The sequence below is a fragment of the Melanerpes formicivorus genome, unplaced genomic scaffold (assembly GCF_026170545.1).
Source record: "Melanerpes formicivorus ecotype bairdi unplaced genomic scaffold, bMelFor1.0.p_v2 SCAF_33, whole genome shotgun sequence".
Classification (NCBI taxonomy): domain Eukaryota; kingdom Metazoa; phylum Chordata; class Aves; order Piciformes; family Picidae; genus Melanerpes; species Melanerpes formicivorus.
The window spans coordinates 6,417,321-6,436,399 of NW_027142385.1; the positions used below are offsets into that span (position 1 = coordinate 6,417,321).

Consider the following 19,079-nt stretch of genomic DNA (forward strand, 5'->3'; position numbering starts at 1 on the left):
GGAGGGAAGGGAGGCCATCCAGAGGGACCTTGACAGGCTGGAGAGGTGGGCACAAGCCAACCTCAGGAGGTTCAACAAGACCAAGCACAGGGTCCTGTATCTGGGTCGAGGCAATCCCAGGCACAAATCCAGGCTGGGCAGGGACTGGCTGGAAAGCAGCCCTGAGGAGAGAGACTTGGGGGTGCTGGTGGATGGGAAGTTCAACAGGAGCTCTCAGTGTGCACTTGCAGCCCGCAAAGCCAATCAGATCCTGGGCTGCAGCAGCAGAAGTGTGGCCAGCAGGTCAAGGGAGGTGATTCTCCCCCTCTACTCAGCTCTCCTGAGACCCCACCTGGAGTACTGCCTCCAGTTCTGAAGCCCCTGTTACATGAGGGCTATGGAGGTGCTGGAAGGTGTCCAGAGAAGGGCCACGAGGATGAGCAGAGGGCTGGAGCACCTCTCCTGTGAGGACAGACTGAAGGAGTTGGGGCTGTTCAGTCTGGAGAAAAGAAGGCTCCAAGGCTCCAATTGTGGCCTTCCAGTATCTGAAGAGGGCTACAAGAAGGATGGGGAGGGACTTCTTAGGATATCAGGTAGTGATAGGACTGGGGGGAATGGAATGAAGCTGGAGGTGGGGAGATTCAGACTGGATGTGAGGAGGAAGTGTGAGGTGACCCTGCCCATGGCAGGGGGGTTAGAACTAGATCATCCTTGTGGTCCCTTCCAATCCTGACTGAATGACTGAATCACAGAATCACCAAGGTTGGAAGAGACCTCAAAGATCATCAAGTCCAAGCTGTCACCACAGACCTCATGACTAGACCATGGCACCAAGTGCCACGTCCAGTCCCCTCTTGAACACCTCCAGGGATGGGGACTCCACCACCTCCCTGGGCAGCACATTCCAATGGTGAATGACTCTCTCAGTGAAGAACTTTCTCCTCACCTCCAGCCTAAACTTCCCCTGGTGCAGCTTGAGACTGTGTCCTCTTGTTCTGGTGCTGGTTGCTTAAGAGACCAACCCCCTCCTGGCTACACCCACCCTTCAGGTAGTTGTAGAGAGCACTAAGGTCTCCCCTGAGCCTCCTCTTCTCCAGGTTACACAACCCCAGCTCCCTCAGCCTCTCCTCACAGGGCTGTGCGCGAGGCTTCTCCCCAGCCTCTCTGCCCTTCTCTGGACACGTTCAAGTCTCTCAATGTCCTCACTGACGTCCACTGATTCCATGACTACCAGCATGGATCCGAAGCAACGACCCTAACCACACAAAGCCTCCCCAAACCCAGGAGGTACAACACCCTCCCCACCGAGCCCAGCCCTCATTTTAAAATTCATCCTTTATCAGCCTGAGTTGAAGAAGGGGGGGGAGGAGAAGAAAAAAAAATCCAACAGAAAGGCACAAATGGATTGTGCTAGTAAGCAGAAAAACTGTTACATCTTCTGAATGTAATTTTGCCAAAAGCCTCTGCACAAGGCTTTTTTTTTTTTTTCATATGGTGGTGGTGTGGGGTTGGTGTTTTTTTTTTCTGTCACGCTTTGCATTATGAAGGAAATTTCTTTTTAGCAGAACAGGAGAATGATTTGCATAATATTCTTTGCAAGTTAATATCAGCCTCTGATAATGATCTCTGCATAATGCAGAAAACGTTTGAGAAGACTGTTACAACACTAAGTAATCATATTTTAAATTATGTTTCCCTTTATAGAAAGGTGTTGCAAAAACACACAGACATGAAATCTGTCTGTTGAAGTCCCCCAGAACCACCTGACCATCTTCCCACTATTCTACTGTTACAGATTGCAACACCGCCTTTCAAAACCTTACAAAACAAATTACGCTGCAACAGTCTGGCTTTCACAGAAGGCAAGAGGCTTTTTTTTTTCCCCCCTCCCCTGTGCTGATGCTCCGGCACATTTCGTTTCACAAGAGCTCCTCCTGCTCTACTGCACGAGTTAAGCAAGGACCTGGAATTTGGGACGGGGCGCAGCCGCGGCGATCAAGGCGTCGGATTCCTCGAGCTGCGCGCCCGGCCGCGCCACGCTGCTAGGGGACACCGAGGAGAGGTGGCGGCGCTGGGGCATGCCCCGACTGCCACCGGGTAGTGGGGATACTGGTTTATCTGGGTTACTCATTTTGGCTGCAGAGCGCTAGGGATTAAGGCTCTGCCGCCGCTGTCCCTGCCGCACAAAAAGGTGTCCCCTCCGGCGGGCGGAACGCTTCCCAAAAACCTCTTTGTGGGATTAGGTGTTGCCTGGTGCAGTCACGAGATCTCCACCAACGCCATCCTTCATGCCTAATTAGGCCAGGAACTACTCATAAAGAGAAGAGGTCCAGGAGGAAGCCATTTATCCAAGCATGCTGAGCAGCATCCTATTAGATGTGGGCACCATTTCCCTCAACCCATCTCAAACAGGGGATGTGGGTGGGAAGCTAATGCACTTGGATATTAAATACTTAATATGTCACTAAGACTTAACAACCACAGCCAAGTGGTTTAAACCTGAGCTAACCTTCCCTGAACTGAAAAAAAACATCCAAACCTGCAAAAGGCATTCAGTGAGGTTCTGGGGACAGCCCTTGCACAAGATGGTTCAGTAGAGGAATCACACACTTTGGTGATACAAAGATAACACCTTCAGACCAATCTATTCACAGGTTCACAGAATGCATTGGGTTGGAAGGGACCTTAAAGATCATCTAGTTCCAACCCCACTGCTATGGGCAGGGACACCTCTGCTAGCCCAGGTTGCTCAAAGCCTCATCCAGCCTGAACACTTCCAGGGATAAAGCATCCACAACTTCTCTGGGCAGCCTGTTCCGATGTCTCGCCACTATCATTATGCAGAACTTCCTCCTAATGTCCAACCTAAACCTCCCCTGCCTCAGTTTCAAACCACTGCCCTTCATCCTATCACTACAAGCCCTTCTAAACATTTCCTCCCCAGCCTTCCTGGAGCACTGGCAATTGTCCCCAGGTGCAAGAGTCCCCAGCCCCTGCCCATAGCATCCTCAGGAGATGTACAGAGTAAAGTACACACAGTCCAGCAGTGCTGCCCACATCTCCAACATATAGAACAGGGCATCATTCAGCACTGAGGGTGGGTGGCTGGGAGGGTTTTCTCCCACCTACAAAACTAAGTTCCAGATTCAAATACCAGCTTGGTGCAGAGGAAACAGAGTGAGCTTGGCAAGGCAGAGCTGCTGCACTTAGTAGGGAAACTGTAACAGAAACCTCTCCCCTCCAAGTTCTGGTAACTCACAGGACTTGTCCAACCATCTTCACCAACTGGCAGAAGAACAACCAGCCTAAGTTCTCAGACCAGAGACTGGCTACACAAAGTCTTTAGGGGAGCATTTTAGCAAGCACTTGTTTCTTGGTGTTGCTGGTTGCTGCAGCGTCACCACCCATGCACATGCTCAGATGTTTCTGCAGGGCTTTCCATCCCATCCTTTCCTCCTCATGCCTTTCAGTGAGTTTCAAGCAGTTCCTTGTTATACCTCATCACAGGCCTCCCCACATAGGTTTGTGATGGGTTTTGGCCTCCCACCACCAGAAACACCAACACTGAACCCACCAGCAGCATCCTGTGTCTGTGTTGGAGACAGGGCCCAGGCTACTCTGCAGCTCCAAAATTCATGTAACTGTGACCAAAATGAAAATCACTGATGGATGCAGAGCTGGAAGAAGGGAAAATCAAGGGCTGCACCAGGCTCTCATGCTCCAGTGCAAACTGCCCATGGTCATGGCAGACACCAAATAGCAGTACAGGGTCAGGGCACAGAGGGGTTGATGGGCACAGACCTGATGCTGGGCACAGAACTCGTTACAACTCTTTAATGAGTAGATTTCAACTCAGTTGACTTAGTCTGTGGAGATGTGAGCTGTGACCTTGGTGAGGAAGCCTGGTCACCAGCTCATAGGGGATGCAGTTGCACAGAAAGCCCTCAAAGAGGCGGCCACCTCACACACAAAGCCACCAACACCTCCAGCTGCATCTCTAGCAAGCCTACAGAAGGCTCTCCATGAACATCATGAACTTGCCCCCCACTCAGAGTACCAGATCAAAACTGGTCCTTCTTCATAATGCACAGACAGGGCCCCGAGGTGAAGCCCTGACCACTCAGGGACACCAAGCAACACCAGCAGCATTGGCAACTTGTGTTTTTCAAACACTGCAAGCAAATCTCTCCCTTCCTACGCCAAACTGCCTTATCCATTCATATTGGGGTGGCACCACAAAAGCTATTCAGATGCCCCTGCCCACCCCTCTGGGTGCCCAACACAGTCATCCACCTGGTCACCAAGCAGCTCCTCCACAGCCACTGGCATGTGAGCCTGGGAGATCACAGGGGTGTGGGAACCACCTCATGAACTGCCTGAACCAAATATTTCTGTTGCTACTGCTGCACGTTGCACTTTACATAACATTTCCGAGACACAGAGGAGGAGGAGGAGGAGGAGGTTAGGAGCAGGCTGGAGGGTGGGGAGCAGACAGCCAGCTCACCCACTGTCTGCCAGGCATCCAAACGATTTCCACAGCACGTGTCCATGCTGCACACTCAAGGGAGGCTGCGAGAGCACAGCTCCTCTTGGGCTGGCACTGGGCATCAACTTGTGTGGCTTTGTAGATCTATTGTACTTGAACTGCCTGAAGAATCTGGCAGGGGGTGCGGAGGGGAATACCAGTCTGGAGGTGTGAGGGCTGCACTGTTACCAACAAGTCATGGCTTTCATTATGCAAAACCTTACAAATCAGGAGGAAAGGCTACTGAAATGCTTTTTGCTGTTTAATACCCCTTAGAAAGCAACATGATGGATAATCCTGAGGGGACACACGGACCATTGTAGTGGTCCTCTGCATTTTGTTGGTGGCCAAGCAGAAAAACTAATGGTCAATACTCTGCTGATCTGTGGTGGGTGCCTGGCCTGAAGCAGACACACTCAGACTGCAGATTCTATTCTGGGTGCAGTCCAGGAGTGAAGAATGCTCAGAGCCCATCACAGTGTCAGGCAGGTAGTGCCTGAGAGCCTGCAGATCTTATCTCTCAGGCAGGAGGTCCCTGCCAACAAGCCCTTCTGCAGGGGCCGACTGTCCCTGCAGCGCTCAGGTGAGCACAGACTGGATCTTTCTAAACAGTGTCCACTGGACTTTGGTTAAAGATAACAATTAGTGGTGTTGGTTAGATCTGTGGGCCAAGATAAAAACCAAACAGCTCTGTTCTGCCTGCAGAAAACAACCTGTGTGTGCAATGTGACCGCTGCCAGGACTGCTTGGCTCCAAGCCCTGCACACAACCGCTCCAAGGAGGACACACAGTGATTTCACCACTAGGTTCCTCCACCCCTTCCAAACCACACTGCTCTCCTATCCCCCTGCACCAGCCCCAGCTCCCTTCCAAAGAACAGGAAGTTAAGGCCTCCCTTCTGTGTTGTTCCGCATGCCAAACGCAGAGCAGTCAGCAAGCAGTGCAGGACACACCTCCCCGTGGCCATCACAAACAAGACAACAGCCAGTCCAGGAATGTAAGGGGGAACAAATGAGGAAACTTCCTACATTTGATTATAAAAGAAAACATTTAGGAAGACACCAGGTGGCCTGGACACCTTCAGCTCTCTCTGCAGAAGTGCCCACCGACTCCCAAGGCTTGCCAAGCCTGTGAAGGGTCTCAAGTGGGGCTGGTTGGGAAGCTCACCTAAGGCCAGAGAGAAGGATGGACACTGACATGAGTATTACTGACAGCAGGCTATCATCTGACCTCACCCACAGCCACGATGGGCTCTGAAAAGGCAACAGCTTGAGATGCACCCAACTCCCATGCTCCTCTCCAGCCTGCTGCTCGCTGGGGAGCAGAATGGGACAGTGTGTTATGGGTTCTTCCCAAGACTGGTTCATGAATCTTCAAGGATAGGGGACTTGAAATCTTAATAATGCCATGCAAGGACAGAAAAATGGCTTTGGGCTGACATCAGCACTGCAATAAGATAGGGGTTCAGACTTGATGACCTCTGGAGGTCCCTTCCAACCCCTAACATCCTGTGATCTGGAAGCAGAAGGGTTGCCACTATTAGTGGATCTGAAAACCACCCAGAGCCAAGCCTGCTCACCTGGCAGCAAAAGGTCTCCAGCTCTCACTGCCCAGCTCCAGGTTAAACCAGCCTTGGCCTTGACATGCTGCAGACCCAAAGCTCTGTATGTGTACACTGGGCTCAGTCGACGTTTTTATTAGTGCACAATCAAAAACACCACCAAAAAAAACCCCCACCATCACACAAAAAAAAAATCAAACCAACCAACAGTCATCTGAAAGACCAGTTATTAGATTGCTTGAAACTGCTTGAAATTAAATTCCCACGGATTTTATTGGGCTGCTCAGGTATTGATCCTGGTGAGCTTCTTGCTCAGTCTGCAACACAGAAATTCGCCTTGCTGCAAATCTCACCTGCGTGCTGGGCCAGGAGCACACGTTTGGGAATGTTTGGGGTTGCTTTGTGTTGCTCCCTCTTCCTTGGCCTACAACTGCCAGTGCACATCAATAAAATCAGCCAGGAATTTCAAACAGTCATTTCTTTGTTCCCTGCCTGCACGCCTGCTGCTGTGCTGAGAGATGCGAGAGCACGGGAAGCCTCAATGCCCTCGCAGGAAAAGGACTGTGAAGCACGGATGCCACAGTTCCCTTTCCTGGGTGGTCAGCTCCATGGTGGCCATCACCTGGCTCAGTCTCTGAGAGCTTCTGGACCAGATGTTCAGGTACACCATGGGAGCCTCCCACCCCTCAGGAACTCCCTCCTGGTGCAGGATTCCCATGGGACTGTAGGTTGGGAGGGCAGAGACAGAGGTTGAACACACCAGGATGTTTCTGCTGGTCTTTGTCACTCCGGTGAGTCGATTTCCCTTCACATCCCCTAAGGCAGTCTATCCTGACTGAAATAAATGCTGTTGGTTTCACCCAAGGGCACAAAACAGCACCCTGGCATACACCTATGTCACCAACACACCCCCAGTTCACCTGACCAGCAGAGCTGGGACATAGCTAGGTCACACTCCAGTGAGGTCTTCTCCATTCACTTTGAATCCTTGACCCAAATCCTCTCAGGTTATTAATCTATGAGACACTTGAATGCTTGACTCAAGACAACAACAGTTTAAACTATCTTTTTACCCATATCAGAAAAGGAATGAAACAGCCAAACCTCAGCCTCTGCTGTGTGTGAATAGCTGGTTCAGACCTCCAAAAAAACCCTCCCATCGCCCCAGCCGTCCAACACCCAAAGCCCTGTGATGAGGTGCCAGCAGCACGCTCTGTGCTTCACAGCTCACTTCACAAGGCATGAACCCAGCCTCAAGAATCCACCATCGTTCTCTCCAGCCCCTGCAGACCTTGCAGCTCAAGCAAGCCTCCTGGCCAGCACACCAACATCCACTCCCTTGCTTGCACGCCGTGCAGCAGAGCACCATGTGATGGCACCAGGAGCTCGAGGAGAGCAGAGCAGCTCTGCAGCTTCCCAATTTCTATTGAGCTTTTTGTAATTATTATTCTTAAATTCATGCTTGCAGCAGAAAGGCAAGCTGGGCTGGTACTCCACTCCTCCCTCATCAGCATGTGCTCTGTTTTCAAGTTACAGCTCATCCTTGGATTTACAGCTCATTGCCTCATGAGGCACACAGAATCACAGAATGCATTGGGTTGGAAGGGACCTTTAAAAGTCACCTAGTCCAACACCATTGCAGTAGCTGAGACACCACCAACTAGATCAGGTTGCTCAGAGCCTCATCAAGCCTGACCTTGAATATCTCCAGGGATGGGGCAACCTGATCCAGTGTTTCACCACCTTCATGGTCAAAAAAACTTCTTCCTATCGTCCACATCACTGCCTTGTTAGCAGCACACCCACCCCATTAGCAAGACATTGTCCCATCCCCATGCTAGGAGGGGTATTTGTGGTCTTTACACTAAAGGACCTGTCCTTCCCAGCCTCTCCAGCACGCTGTAAAAGGTGAAGATGTGAACCTCTTGGACAGCACAGGGCAAAGCTCTGGAGATGGTGTCCGGGAGCCAAGCAAGTCTCAGCCTCAGGCTGCCCAGCACAGAGTGTTCAGAGTGTTCTGGATGGGCAGGAGGCTTGGCGAGGTGGGAGCAGCCAAGTGCAGCCTGTGGTGCGATGGAGCCATGGCACAGATCCTGGGAGCTGTCTGGTGAGTCAAGAAGTCCCACTGCTCGATTCACTACACAGCCTGGGAATTAGTCAATCCTCCTCTTTCGCCTACCCTGCAAGCTTGGGGGACACACACACACACTGGCCCCCATCCAAATATTGTGCAAGCTGCAAAGAAAACTATTTAAAACCTCTCAAAAGAGTTAATCTGCAGAAATTACTATTTCAGAGGAATGGGGGGAAGCTGAAGCCCTAACAGCAAATAATTACTTGCTGTTCTCCCCAAGAGCCTTAAAAAGCCTTCCTCCCACCATCCTCCTCTGGCCCTTCTCACGTTTCGCTGGGATAAACCCAAGTGGAGCATGGCGCTCGCGTCCTGCCCAAGGTCACGGCGACAGCCAAGCTGCCCAGGAGGAGCCCAGCCTGGTGCCTCCTAGGGCTCTGCCCCCACCACCAATGCCCCTGGGCAGCACTTCACGGGCAAGACCTTCCCATGGTGGGAAGAGCACGGGCAGGATGCGGGCAGGATGCGGAGTGATGGAGCCACGAGGCTGTCTTCTGTTGGCTTCGCTTCCATGGACACCCACACGGAGAGGCTAAAGCAAGCTTCCCAACTTCTCCTTTTGCAGAAGGCTTTTCTCTTTCCCTCCTTTTCTTCTCCCTCCTTCCCTCCCCCCCCCCCCCCAGTTTTTTAAAACCCAATTATAGCAGGAGTCTCTCAGCAGGGGTCAGTGTGGAATAAGAATCGCCCGAGTTAATGGACACAGAGACCCAGAGAGATTAATGCCTAAATGGTTTCAAAAGTTGCATGTTGCCAATTGCATTAACATTTTAATTGTAATGTATCTTTTTAATCTCCTTTCACACTAACGGTTTTATATGCTTTAAAAGAAAAAAAAAAAAAAAAACAAAGAAAGAAAGAAAAAAGGGAGGGAAAAAAAAAGAAAAAGAAAAAGCCCAAAACTGCTGACAACAAAAATATCAACACACCAAAATTAGCAGAGGGAACGGAGGGGCTGTAATGGGAACAGAATGAAATGCAGCAACCCGTGTTAATGATGCATTAAGAGCAGGAATTGTACACAGACAAGAGTCAAAAATTCAGTGCTACAGCTGCATGTCCTCTCTTTGCCTTCCAAAAGTACTCAGCGTGACCCCCAGATATATTTTTCAACCAGGCTGGGCTGAAGCTCTGACCCAGGCAGCATGCCCCAAATGGATGCATGGATTTAGCTCCCCCCTCCCAAAAATGCTTTAAACTGGGCAATTAATCTAGAATAGAATAGAATTAACCAGGTTGGAAAAGACCTTTGAGATCATCAAGTCCAACCTATCACCCAACACCATCTAATCTACTAAACCATGGCACCAAGCACCCCATCCAGTCGCTTCCTAAACACCTGCAGTGATGGGGACTCCACCACCCCCCTGGGCAGCACATTCCAAAGGCAAATCTCTCTTTCTATGAAGAACTTCTTCCTCACCTCCAGCCTAAACCTCCCCTGGCGCAGCTTGAGACTGTGTCCTCTTGTTCTGGTGCTGGTTGCCTGGGAGAAGAGACCAACCCCCACCTGGCTACATCCTCCCTTCAGGTAGTTATAAGCAGAGTGATTTACCAGAGCAGCAGATCCAGGAGGCTTCTGCTGCTGCTCTTGTCCATCATCCTCTTGATGAACGGCACTGAGTCTGCTGTCCCCACTCAGCAGGCTCAGGTACCACGGGCACAGCAGCATCCTTAGGCATGAAGGATGCAGCTACAACCACCGTGCAAAAATTTATTTTCCTTAATTAGAAGGCAGTTAAACCTGAGCAGCAAGGTTTCATTAGGCATGGGCATGCACTGATGCTGTTAGCATGTAAAAACGGAGGGCGGCAGAAAAGGAGAAGATAATTGCAGGGCTGAGAGACGAAGTTTCAAGCAACTTTTCTTCGTAGGAGTGAGTGGCCGAGCGATACAGATGCTTCCACTGCCTGTGAATATGGGCTGCAGCTACAAGATCAATGCAAAACCCACAGCATTTTACTTCACAGTCCATCAGAACTTGTTAGAAGGGAGAAGATCTAGGCAGAGCGATAAAAAGCCTCCATACAATCATTAGGAAACCATAAAACCTTAGGTTTGCAATGAGAAAGTGATTCCAACCAGAACTAGAACAGAACATAACCAAAAAAGAACATTATCTGATGCAGATACAGTCTTGTGAAGGTTGCTACAGACACTGCAGCACTGAGGCAGGATTCCAGTGCACCAGGGCACCTTTGAAAAGCAGTTACCCCTGTCTGCAGGAATTTCATGCCAGCAGGATCTCAACCACAAGCTTTATACACAAGAGAAGAGCCTTCCCTGGGAGGGGTTCATGGGGAAACAAGGCAGATAGGCACAACCTATCCTGCCAGAGGGGGTTCTTCTGCTGGAAGGGTCTTCCACCCATTGCTGCAGGTCTCCTATCCAACACCAGCCAGACCCCTCTGCCTCTTCCTTTGGAAATCAAGACGTTTAATCACCTTCAAACGTCTAAAACCTCATTCCCCGTGTCTTTTGGGCACCTGGCCATCACCTTCTGTACGGCACGCCTTGAAATGCCAACCCTTTATTTATACACCTGCACGTTCCACCTCGATGCAGCATAATCCCTTCAGAGCTTAGCACCCTGGAAAGCACCAAGCAACGAAACATTAGCACTCCTTTGCCATGTCATCACTAAACATCTCAGCAAGGAATTATGTTCTTTCCCAACCCAGCTTTCCTTCCCCTAATGCTTCATAGAATCGGAGCGTAAATGTTTGTCCTATGACAGAGAGAACTGGCATGTAAAACATGTACCCCCACACAATATATATATAACCAAGGCTGCCATATGCTTCCCCAGTGGATACCATGAGAGGAACGCGCGCGTGGAGCCGAGCCAGCGCTGGCACCCGAACACAGGACCCTTTCCACACAACTGCTCTGCCACCGAGCCCATGAGCCTGAGGAAGCACAAACTCAGGGCACGCTGCACTTGCAATTCTTCACACACGCTGCTGCTCTTCGCTGCGCTGCCGAAACTCGGTCTCCAGACACCCAGGGATGAAAAACATCTGGCTCCTCTCCCCCCCAATCGATAGACCCAGAAGAGCTCTGATTGCTACAAATGAGATGCTGCAAGGAAACGAGGATTCATTTTTTTTCCTTCTCCTGTTTTTGCAAATGATTAATAGATCCTGATATTGGCTTGATTGCTGGGGGGATGGCACCGGGAGGTGAAGTATTTAATCTCATCCCAGTGACTATATATGGTCACTGGGATGGAGTCACCTCCCTCAGCTCACGCTCTGCTGCCCTTCGCTCCTGGCACTGGCGTCCGCAGCGAACTGGCAGGACTCGGGCACGGAGCCGGCGAGCCAGAAGTCAGCAGACTCCCCGTGGTACTCTGCTTTCACTCTTCCCCTTTCCCAGTTTTTGGGTGTTGGTTTTATTTGCTTTTTTATTTCTTTTCTTTTTCTAACTTTAAAAAATCTCAAATTGAGAGAAAAACAAGAGAGAATACACAAATGCTCAGAAAGCAAGCCTAAAAGATTTTAATGGCACTTTATAGAGAGTTGCTGCACGGGGGGTGGGGGGAAAAAAAAAACCCCAAACCTGCCAGCTGTACTTCTGTTTAAATGCACAGCTCATAATAGCTTAGAAGTTAAAAAAAAAATATAATAAAATAAAAAAAATATATAAAATCAATCCTCCTGTGAAAAGTATATCAATTTTTGCAGCCCACACACAGTGACTTGTTATTGGAGGGTAGTTTGTGGCTGCTGAAGCAGTAGCAGTGATTTCTGCTCCCCTCCCTCCTTTCCCCCTCCTCCTCCCCCCCCCCCGCCATCCATCCACCCACTTCAGGGGGAAGGGAAAAAAAAAAAGAGATATGCACTGAAATATTTGTCTGCATAGGAAATGAAACACACCAAAAAATGTACTTGACATGCAAATTGTTTTAAAAAGTCTGCTGTGAGGACCTCTAGAAAAGACTGAAGCCAAGCAGCGATGCCTGTGAGCAGCCCTGGGAGCACGCACAGCGCAACGCGCGTGCCAAGCGCTATTTATCTTCATTTTATCCCATTGAGCCGCCAGCTTTCGGGGGGTCTCGGTCACCGTACCAAGTAATTGCTCTCGTCACCACCAGCCCTAATGCTTCCTCCAGGGAGAGGTGAGGAGGAAAAGCTGGTGCTGTGCACGGGCTGCGAACAACCACAGACCCACAGCCCTCCTGCCCTCGCTGTCTCCTCAGTCCATCCGCAGAGCAGCCTCCACCCCAGGCAAATGCGGGTATGAGGAGGAGTGTGGTCCCTCCAGCGGGATGAAACCTCCCACTAGGGAAAAGGAGGAGGAAGCTCCACGCTCTCCTTCCATCACCCAGGGCCCTACGTGGCAGGCTGTGTCCCAGCAGTCCAGTTTTTATTACCTCCATCCCCATTTAGGAGCAACCACATGACAAACCCGCGCCCAGCGGAGCTCGCCCAGGGATTGCCTCTCCCTCCACGGGACCAAGGCATTTTAGCAACTTTTCCCTTAACAGCAGCATTTGTGGCTACAAAGGCTGTTAAGATTGAATATATTACTTTATTTTTGACTTCTGTTCTGCCTCCAAACATTTGCTCACAAAAAAAAAACAACAACCCCAAAACAAACCAAAACACCACAAACCCACACCAAAACCAAGTTAAACTTCCCAAATAAATAAATAAAGAGAGGGCTAATGAATCACAGCTCCTAGCAAATGAGCAATTGCAGTTGACACAATGAATTATGCCTGAAGCAAGCTGGGAAACATATTTTGCAAATGATCTCATCCACAGGCAAACCTGGCATGACACTTGATTTGCTAAAAAAGACACAAAGCCTGTCAAAATTCCTGTCACTTCACAAATAAAGTCAGGTAGAGAAAAACCAACAGCCTCGCCCTCTTTTAAGCACGCTTCACCTAGTTCTCAATTGCTCCACAGGCTTGATTTGAGAAGGGGAAAAAAAAAATCCACCACCCCAAAAACCCAACCCCAAGCCATCTCCTTTAGGTGTGCCTGTCCCAGATGGGGGCTGAAGCTGCAAGACCTGCTTCCACTGCCCCAGATAAGAAGAGACAGGGTGGGAGGCTGCTTTTTGGGTGGCAATTGGAGTTTTTGCTCATTTGGCTCGATTTGAAGGCCAACTGCAGCAGGATTCTCGCTGGCCATTAGGTATGGCTGAGGACTTCCAATTTCATTCCCTCCAGATGAATGCCTGTATTTTATTCCTCCTATTTTATTCAACTAAACTCAAGGAAATGTAGCAAAATAAGGGGATTGGGGGGGGGGGGGAGCAGTTCAAGTGCAGCCCCCCAGCTCCTTGGCATCCCTGGAGCTCTCCAGGATCAGTTCCATCCTTATTTCCTGACCAAAGAAGCTGGCTGGCTCAGCAAACCTGGGAAAATTCAAACCCGTGGATGAAGCCTCCTTCTAACCCCATTTTGTCAGGCCTGGGTATTTTTAAACACAGGCATCATGCAGAGCAAAGCGGGAGCAGAGCCACATCCCCTTTGTGCAGGGTGCTTTGTTGTGTTTATCACCAATCCACACCACCCATCGCTGCACACCCCAGAGCCCCCAACCAGTTTCAGTCCTGGGATGTCAATAAAGGCAGCTCTCAGGCACGGCACATCCCTGTGGAGCAATGCAGCCCTCCAGAAGGCCTGGCAGGGAAAGCAGACTGTACAAACCAGGATAAAATAACACCCTTCTGAGGGGAGATGGGCTGTGTCCCCAGCTGGGGAAGCAGGCACCCGTCTGGAGGCTTCTCTGAAGAAAACCCAGAGCAGAATGGGCTCTGCAAGGAGTTATCTTAGTGCATCTTCCCCAAGTGCCAACAGACAATGTCACTAAGCCTCTCCTGACACCTCGGCTTGGGATCTGAACCAAAACAAGTCCAGGAAGGACTAACCTGGACTGTACAGACAGGTTCCTTCAACCTCAAGGAGAGGAGATTTTTCTTTTCAGGACTTACTGGCAGTAATAATGTTCCATTCCATCTGGATGCCCCCAGTGATGCTGACCTGACACTGGCACCTGCTGAGAGGAACCAAACATCTTCCCTGCCCTGCTCCAAACCCAAAGAGATATACATATATAGAATCCCTCAGGATAGCACAGAGTTACAGCTGGGGGAGTGAAAAGGCTTTTGTATTGCATGAGGGCACTGAAAACATCCCCTCCACAGCAACAGTACCAGCACGTGCATCCTAACCAAAGGGGTCCAGCTTCTAGGAACAGAAAACAACTCTGGGAAAAGCTTCAGGAGACCCAAACAAACCCAGTTTCCCCAGAAGACAGTTCCTTGACAGTGAAGGAAGCATGGCCTGGCCAGAGGGTGATCCCTAGGGATGGGGCTCTATGTCTGGGAACCAACAGGATTTTGGGGAATGCTACTCTGGTCTAAACACAAATCATGGGTTTCACCCCAAAAAGGTCCTTCAAACAATGTGGAGACCCTGCATCTGTGCTTACAGATGTCTGACTCCTGCTCAACTAACTGCAGCATTCAACAAGCCTTGGAAGCTTTCTTTGAGGAATTCTAAGTTCTGGAAATTCTTTAGTGTTCAAACAGGACAACTTTTCTCCCAGGAAGCCTTCATTCTAAGGAGGAAAACCTTCACCTCCCCAGCAGTTGTAGCTACAGAAGGCCAAATTCTCAGGAGGAGGAGGAGAAAATCCCTAATTATTTTCTGTTTGCTGGTTACTTGAGATCAAACTATTATTACCTCCATTACCCACACCTTGAGGTCACAGACTTACTGTCCCAGTCTGGGCAAACAACAGCAACTCAACTCATAAGGACAGGCTCAGCTTTTACTCCTCGGGGTTGGAGGGGTCGATTTAATAGCAGGCTAAGAGGAGGGCACATAATCTGGGGTTAGTTTTGGAGCAGGGAGGGTTCTCTTGGGCACCGGGGACCGCACGGAGTTCACGCAGCCACCGTCGGCCCCGCCGCCGAGCAGCCAAGGTGCAGGGCAGCAATCATTCCGGGTTATTTACCCATTCCAGCTTCTCCTCCTGTTTAATATTTCAGCTGGAGGAGGTAAACCAGCACGCCAGCCCCTCAATTACGCAGGGTGCGAGGCAAACACTTGGCAGGCACCGAGCACATCAAGCTGCCCACAAACCTCGCCAATGCCTCCCGAAAGAAGAGGGGGGGAAAAAAAAACCAGGACTATTCAAATGAAGGACTCAGCGGGTAATGGAGCCTTGGCTGGAAGAGATCCTGCACTTCGCTGGTGGTGGGTACGGGCGAGCCCGCGACGTGCTGCTGGCGTTTTATTTTCCTACAGCAGGGAAGGTGTTTGGAGAAGTCCTTGAGCACAGCAAACGCACTTTAACCACCGCAGGCTGCAGACTGCAGCAGGCAGGGGAACGCGCCGGCGCTCCGACAGCCCTGCCCCAAGGAAAAACCAACCATCTCCCCTACTTCTTCCCTCTTCAGACACCAACCAGCAAACGAACAACCTGCCCTGGGTCTCGGGGGAATGGGGGGAGGACGGACACACAGCTGACTGTCCCACCGCAAACCCCCGACCACGCGAGGAGGGCACCCAGCCGGCACCCCAATGACCTTTGGGATGGCTCCTGAACTCCGGGTTGAGGCATTGGGCTGGGCTGAGGAGGGGGGAAGGCTTAATGCCTCCCCTTTCCCAGCGTTTTCCTCCCCGGGGGAGAGAAGGCAGGAGCCTGCGGGAGCCTTCAGAGCCCGACCCATGCAGCCCCAGCGCAGCTCCCCAGCCAGGAACGGCCCCTGACAGCCTCCTCCCCACGTTGCTGCCGGATTTGCAAACGCAGCAGCGACTGACCCAAATCACCCCCGAAACCCCTTCCCACGGCCGGGACGAGAGAACCCCAGCCCCCCTGGTTCGCCCCTTCCCCAAAATCCCCCCTCGCCCCCCGCTTCCCCTCGCCAAACCTTCCCACCGGTAACCGCAGCGTGCTCGGAACATTCGGGTTACCCCCGCTCCATAGCGGGGTGAGGCGGCTCGCGTGGCTTTCCCCGAGTTTGAACCCGCAGGGGGGTTGCTACTTATTAAAACACAAGCGAGGGGGATGGTGGTCGCGCTGCCCCGCGGGGCCTGCCCTGCACCCTCCCCGTGCCCTCCCGCCGGGGTCCCGGCGCTCACCTGCGGGGCCCGGCCCCCGGACGCTGCCCTGGGCCTAGCGGCGGCGGGAGCCGCGGTCCCGGCGGCGGCGGCAGGAAGTGATTCCAGCCGCTCCTCACATGGACTTTCCCTGACCTCGCCCAGCAGCGCCGGCAGCAGCAGCGCGGCCGCCGCTCACTGCCGGCCCCGACGGCACCGGGCCGGGCCGTGGGGCGGGGGGGGGGAGAGGGGCGGGAGCGGCGGGAGGTGGGACCCGAGCGGAGATTGGGATGGGGGGGGGGCCCGGTCACACCTCCCGCCGCCGCGCCCCCGGGGATGCCCCCGCCTGGGGAGGGACTGCGGGAGGGGAGGGACCAGCACCGGCAGCCCCCAGCCCCGCCGACCCACGGGGCATCGCCGGGAGGGGCGAGGTACGGGCACGGGCGGGGCACGGGGCGGAAACCTCCGTCAGGTCACCTCATGTCACTTCATCTCTTTTCATCTCAACCAGGTTTATTTTATTTTATTTATTTTATTTTATTTTATTTTTATGATTTTATTTAAAAATTTCTTTTACTTTGGTATATTTTTTAATGTTACTTTATTTCAATATTTTTTTAAATTTTATTTTATTTTCCTTATTCTATTTTACTTTATTTTGGTTCTCACTTTTATTTAAGTGAATTGTATTGTTTATGCTTTTATTTTTCTTTATTATTCTTTCCTTTTAAACTTTATTTTTATATTGCATTTTTATAAAAAATATATTATTTTTCTTTATTTTATTTTGCTATTTTAGCTTTTCATTTTACTATTCCTTTTTTCCTTCATTTCCCATACATGGGACCTGCCACACTCCCATTTACCACCAGTCCTGCTCTCCTCACCCATTCCCTGTCCTATCCCATTTGTTTCTCCTATTCCCCTTCTCCTCTCCCATTCTGTGGTAATCTCCCATCCCCTTATCCTCTCCTATCCCTTTCTCCTCTCCCATCCCCTTCTGCAGTAAAACCCTTTGAAGTGTTCCCTACAAAAGCAGAGTTACTTGAGGTGGGGCTGCTCAAAGCCTGTGAATTTTCACTCCAAATATCATTCTATGATAATAATAATAATAATAATAATAATAATAATAATAATAATAATAATAATAATAATAATAATAATAATAATAATGTCCCTTTGCTTTGTTGCTTCTCTAAGCCCAAAATATTAAGAAGAGCTGCCCCATTTGCATGACTGAAACACACAGGGTTAGCTCTGTGGTTTCCAAACACACCTCAAAGCAACAACCAAACTGTCTTGATTTCAAGCCTTGAGCTTCTTCCTGGCTATTTTGTGTCAGAACTTCTCTGACTCTGGAAGTTTCTTTCCTCTCCTGCTCTCCAACATTTATCACTTTGAGGCTGCCTTAAAAATCTGCGGCAAAATATCCCCATATTTTAAAACCCAGCACTGGATGCCTCCAACTGCTCAAGGCTGAGGAATTTCATTAGCACTTGACACTTCAAACACAGTGTCAGGTTAGGACAAACATGTTCCTTTTGCTGCATGAGAGAAAAAAAGGGGTTTTGTTAGAAATGATGCTTGAGGAAGGTGTCCCCAAACCCACTCTGAGATGGAGCAGTTTTCCCGCCCATCACTTGTGACAGGCTCTGCTCCCCTCTCATGTTTTCCATTGGAGCATCTCAACATGGTCCTACAAACACTTCAGCCCCTGCATGGACACCCCCTTGTCATTTCACAGCCCAGGGGGCCACTCTATGAGCAAAGAGGTGACAGGTTTAAACTAAAAGAGGAAGATTTAGACTAGAGAGAAAGCATAATTTTTTTACTCTGAGAATGGTGAGGCCCTGGCCCAGGTTGCCCAAAGAGATGGTGGATGCCCCATCCCTGGAAACATACTGGGTCAGGTTGCTTGGGGCTCTGAGCAACCTGCTCTATCACAGTATCACCAAGGTTGGAAGAGACCTCAAAGATCAACCTGTCACCACAGACCTCATAACTAGACCATGGCTCCAAAGTCCCTGCTGACAGCAGGGGGATTGGACTAGGTGACCTTTAAAGGTCCCTTCCAACCCAAACCAATCTGTGATTCCATGACACCCAGCCACATCCACTGTGAGATGCTGGAGAACTCTTTTTCCTTTTCCAAGTAGTTCAGCAGGACAGAAAACCCGAGCTCAGTGCCTCGCCCAAGGCCTCCCCCAGCTTTGAGAGCGGAAAGCTCGCTAATGCTTCAGCCACAAGAGCCTCTTCCCTCCCTTCAGCCATGGACATTTAAAAAATGTTCTGTGATGGAGAAAGAAACGTTTCTTAAGTACCATTTGATGTCTTGGAATGGCTGCAGGGCTAGAGAAAGCATGTTTATTTACTACTATGCTGATTTTAATGCAAAAGCTTGGTTCAGCGGGGAGAGGAAACAAAACAGGCAACATTTTCCATAATGTCTGCAAAGTGGTCGTGGGCTGACAAAAATATTTTCTTTCTTTCTCTCTCTTCCCTGCCTTTTTCTTTTTTTCCCTTTTTAATCTAGCATTTCAAATTGAAGAATGGCTAGAGGGCTGCAGAAATCACTTGATAAAATACCCAACATTTACATTCTTGCAGCAGAAAAGCTAACTTCTTTTTCTTTCTGTTGTTGGGTTTTTTTTCCCCCCAGTGGTGTAGTGAAGCAGAAGAAAGAATCCTGCAGTATCCCACCTCTGTTTAACCCTTCCTGTCTGCAGCACTCCAGCGAAACAGCATAGTATCAGTCAGGGTTGGAAAGGACCCTAGTCCCTAGGATCACCTAGTTCCAACCCCCCTACCATGGGCAGGGACA

The 19,079-nt window shown here is 50.4% G+C and overlaps 1 protein-coding gene across 1 annotated transcript in view; it reads right to left on the reverse strand.

Annotated features, from left to right (window-relative positions):
* NACC2 (NACC family member 2) overlaps positions 1 to 16,430 on the reverse strand; it is a 68,023-nt gene extending 51,593 nt beyond the window's left edge. Inside the window, exon 1 of the mRNA XM_068155861.1 lies at positions 16,301 to 16,430. The gene's annotated coding sequence lies outside the window, so the exon portion shown is untranslated. The remainder of the gene's footprint in view (positions 1 to 16,300) is intronic.
* Positions 16,431 to 19,079: the final 2,649 nt, after the last annotated feature.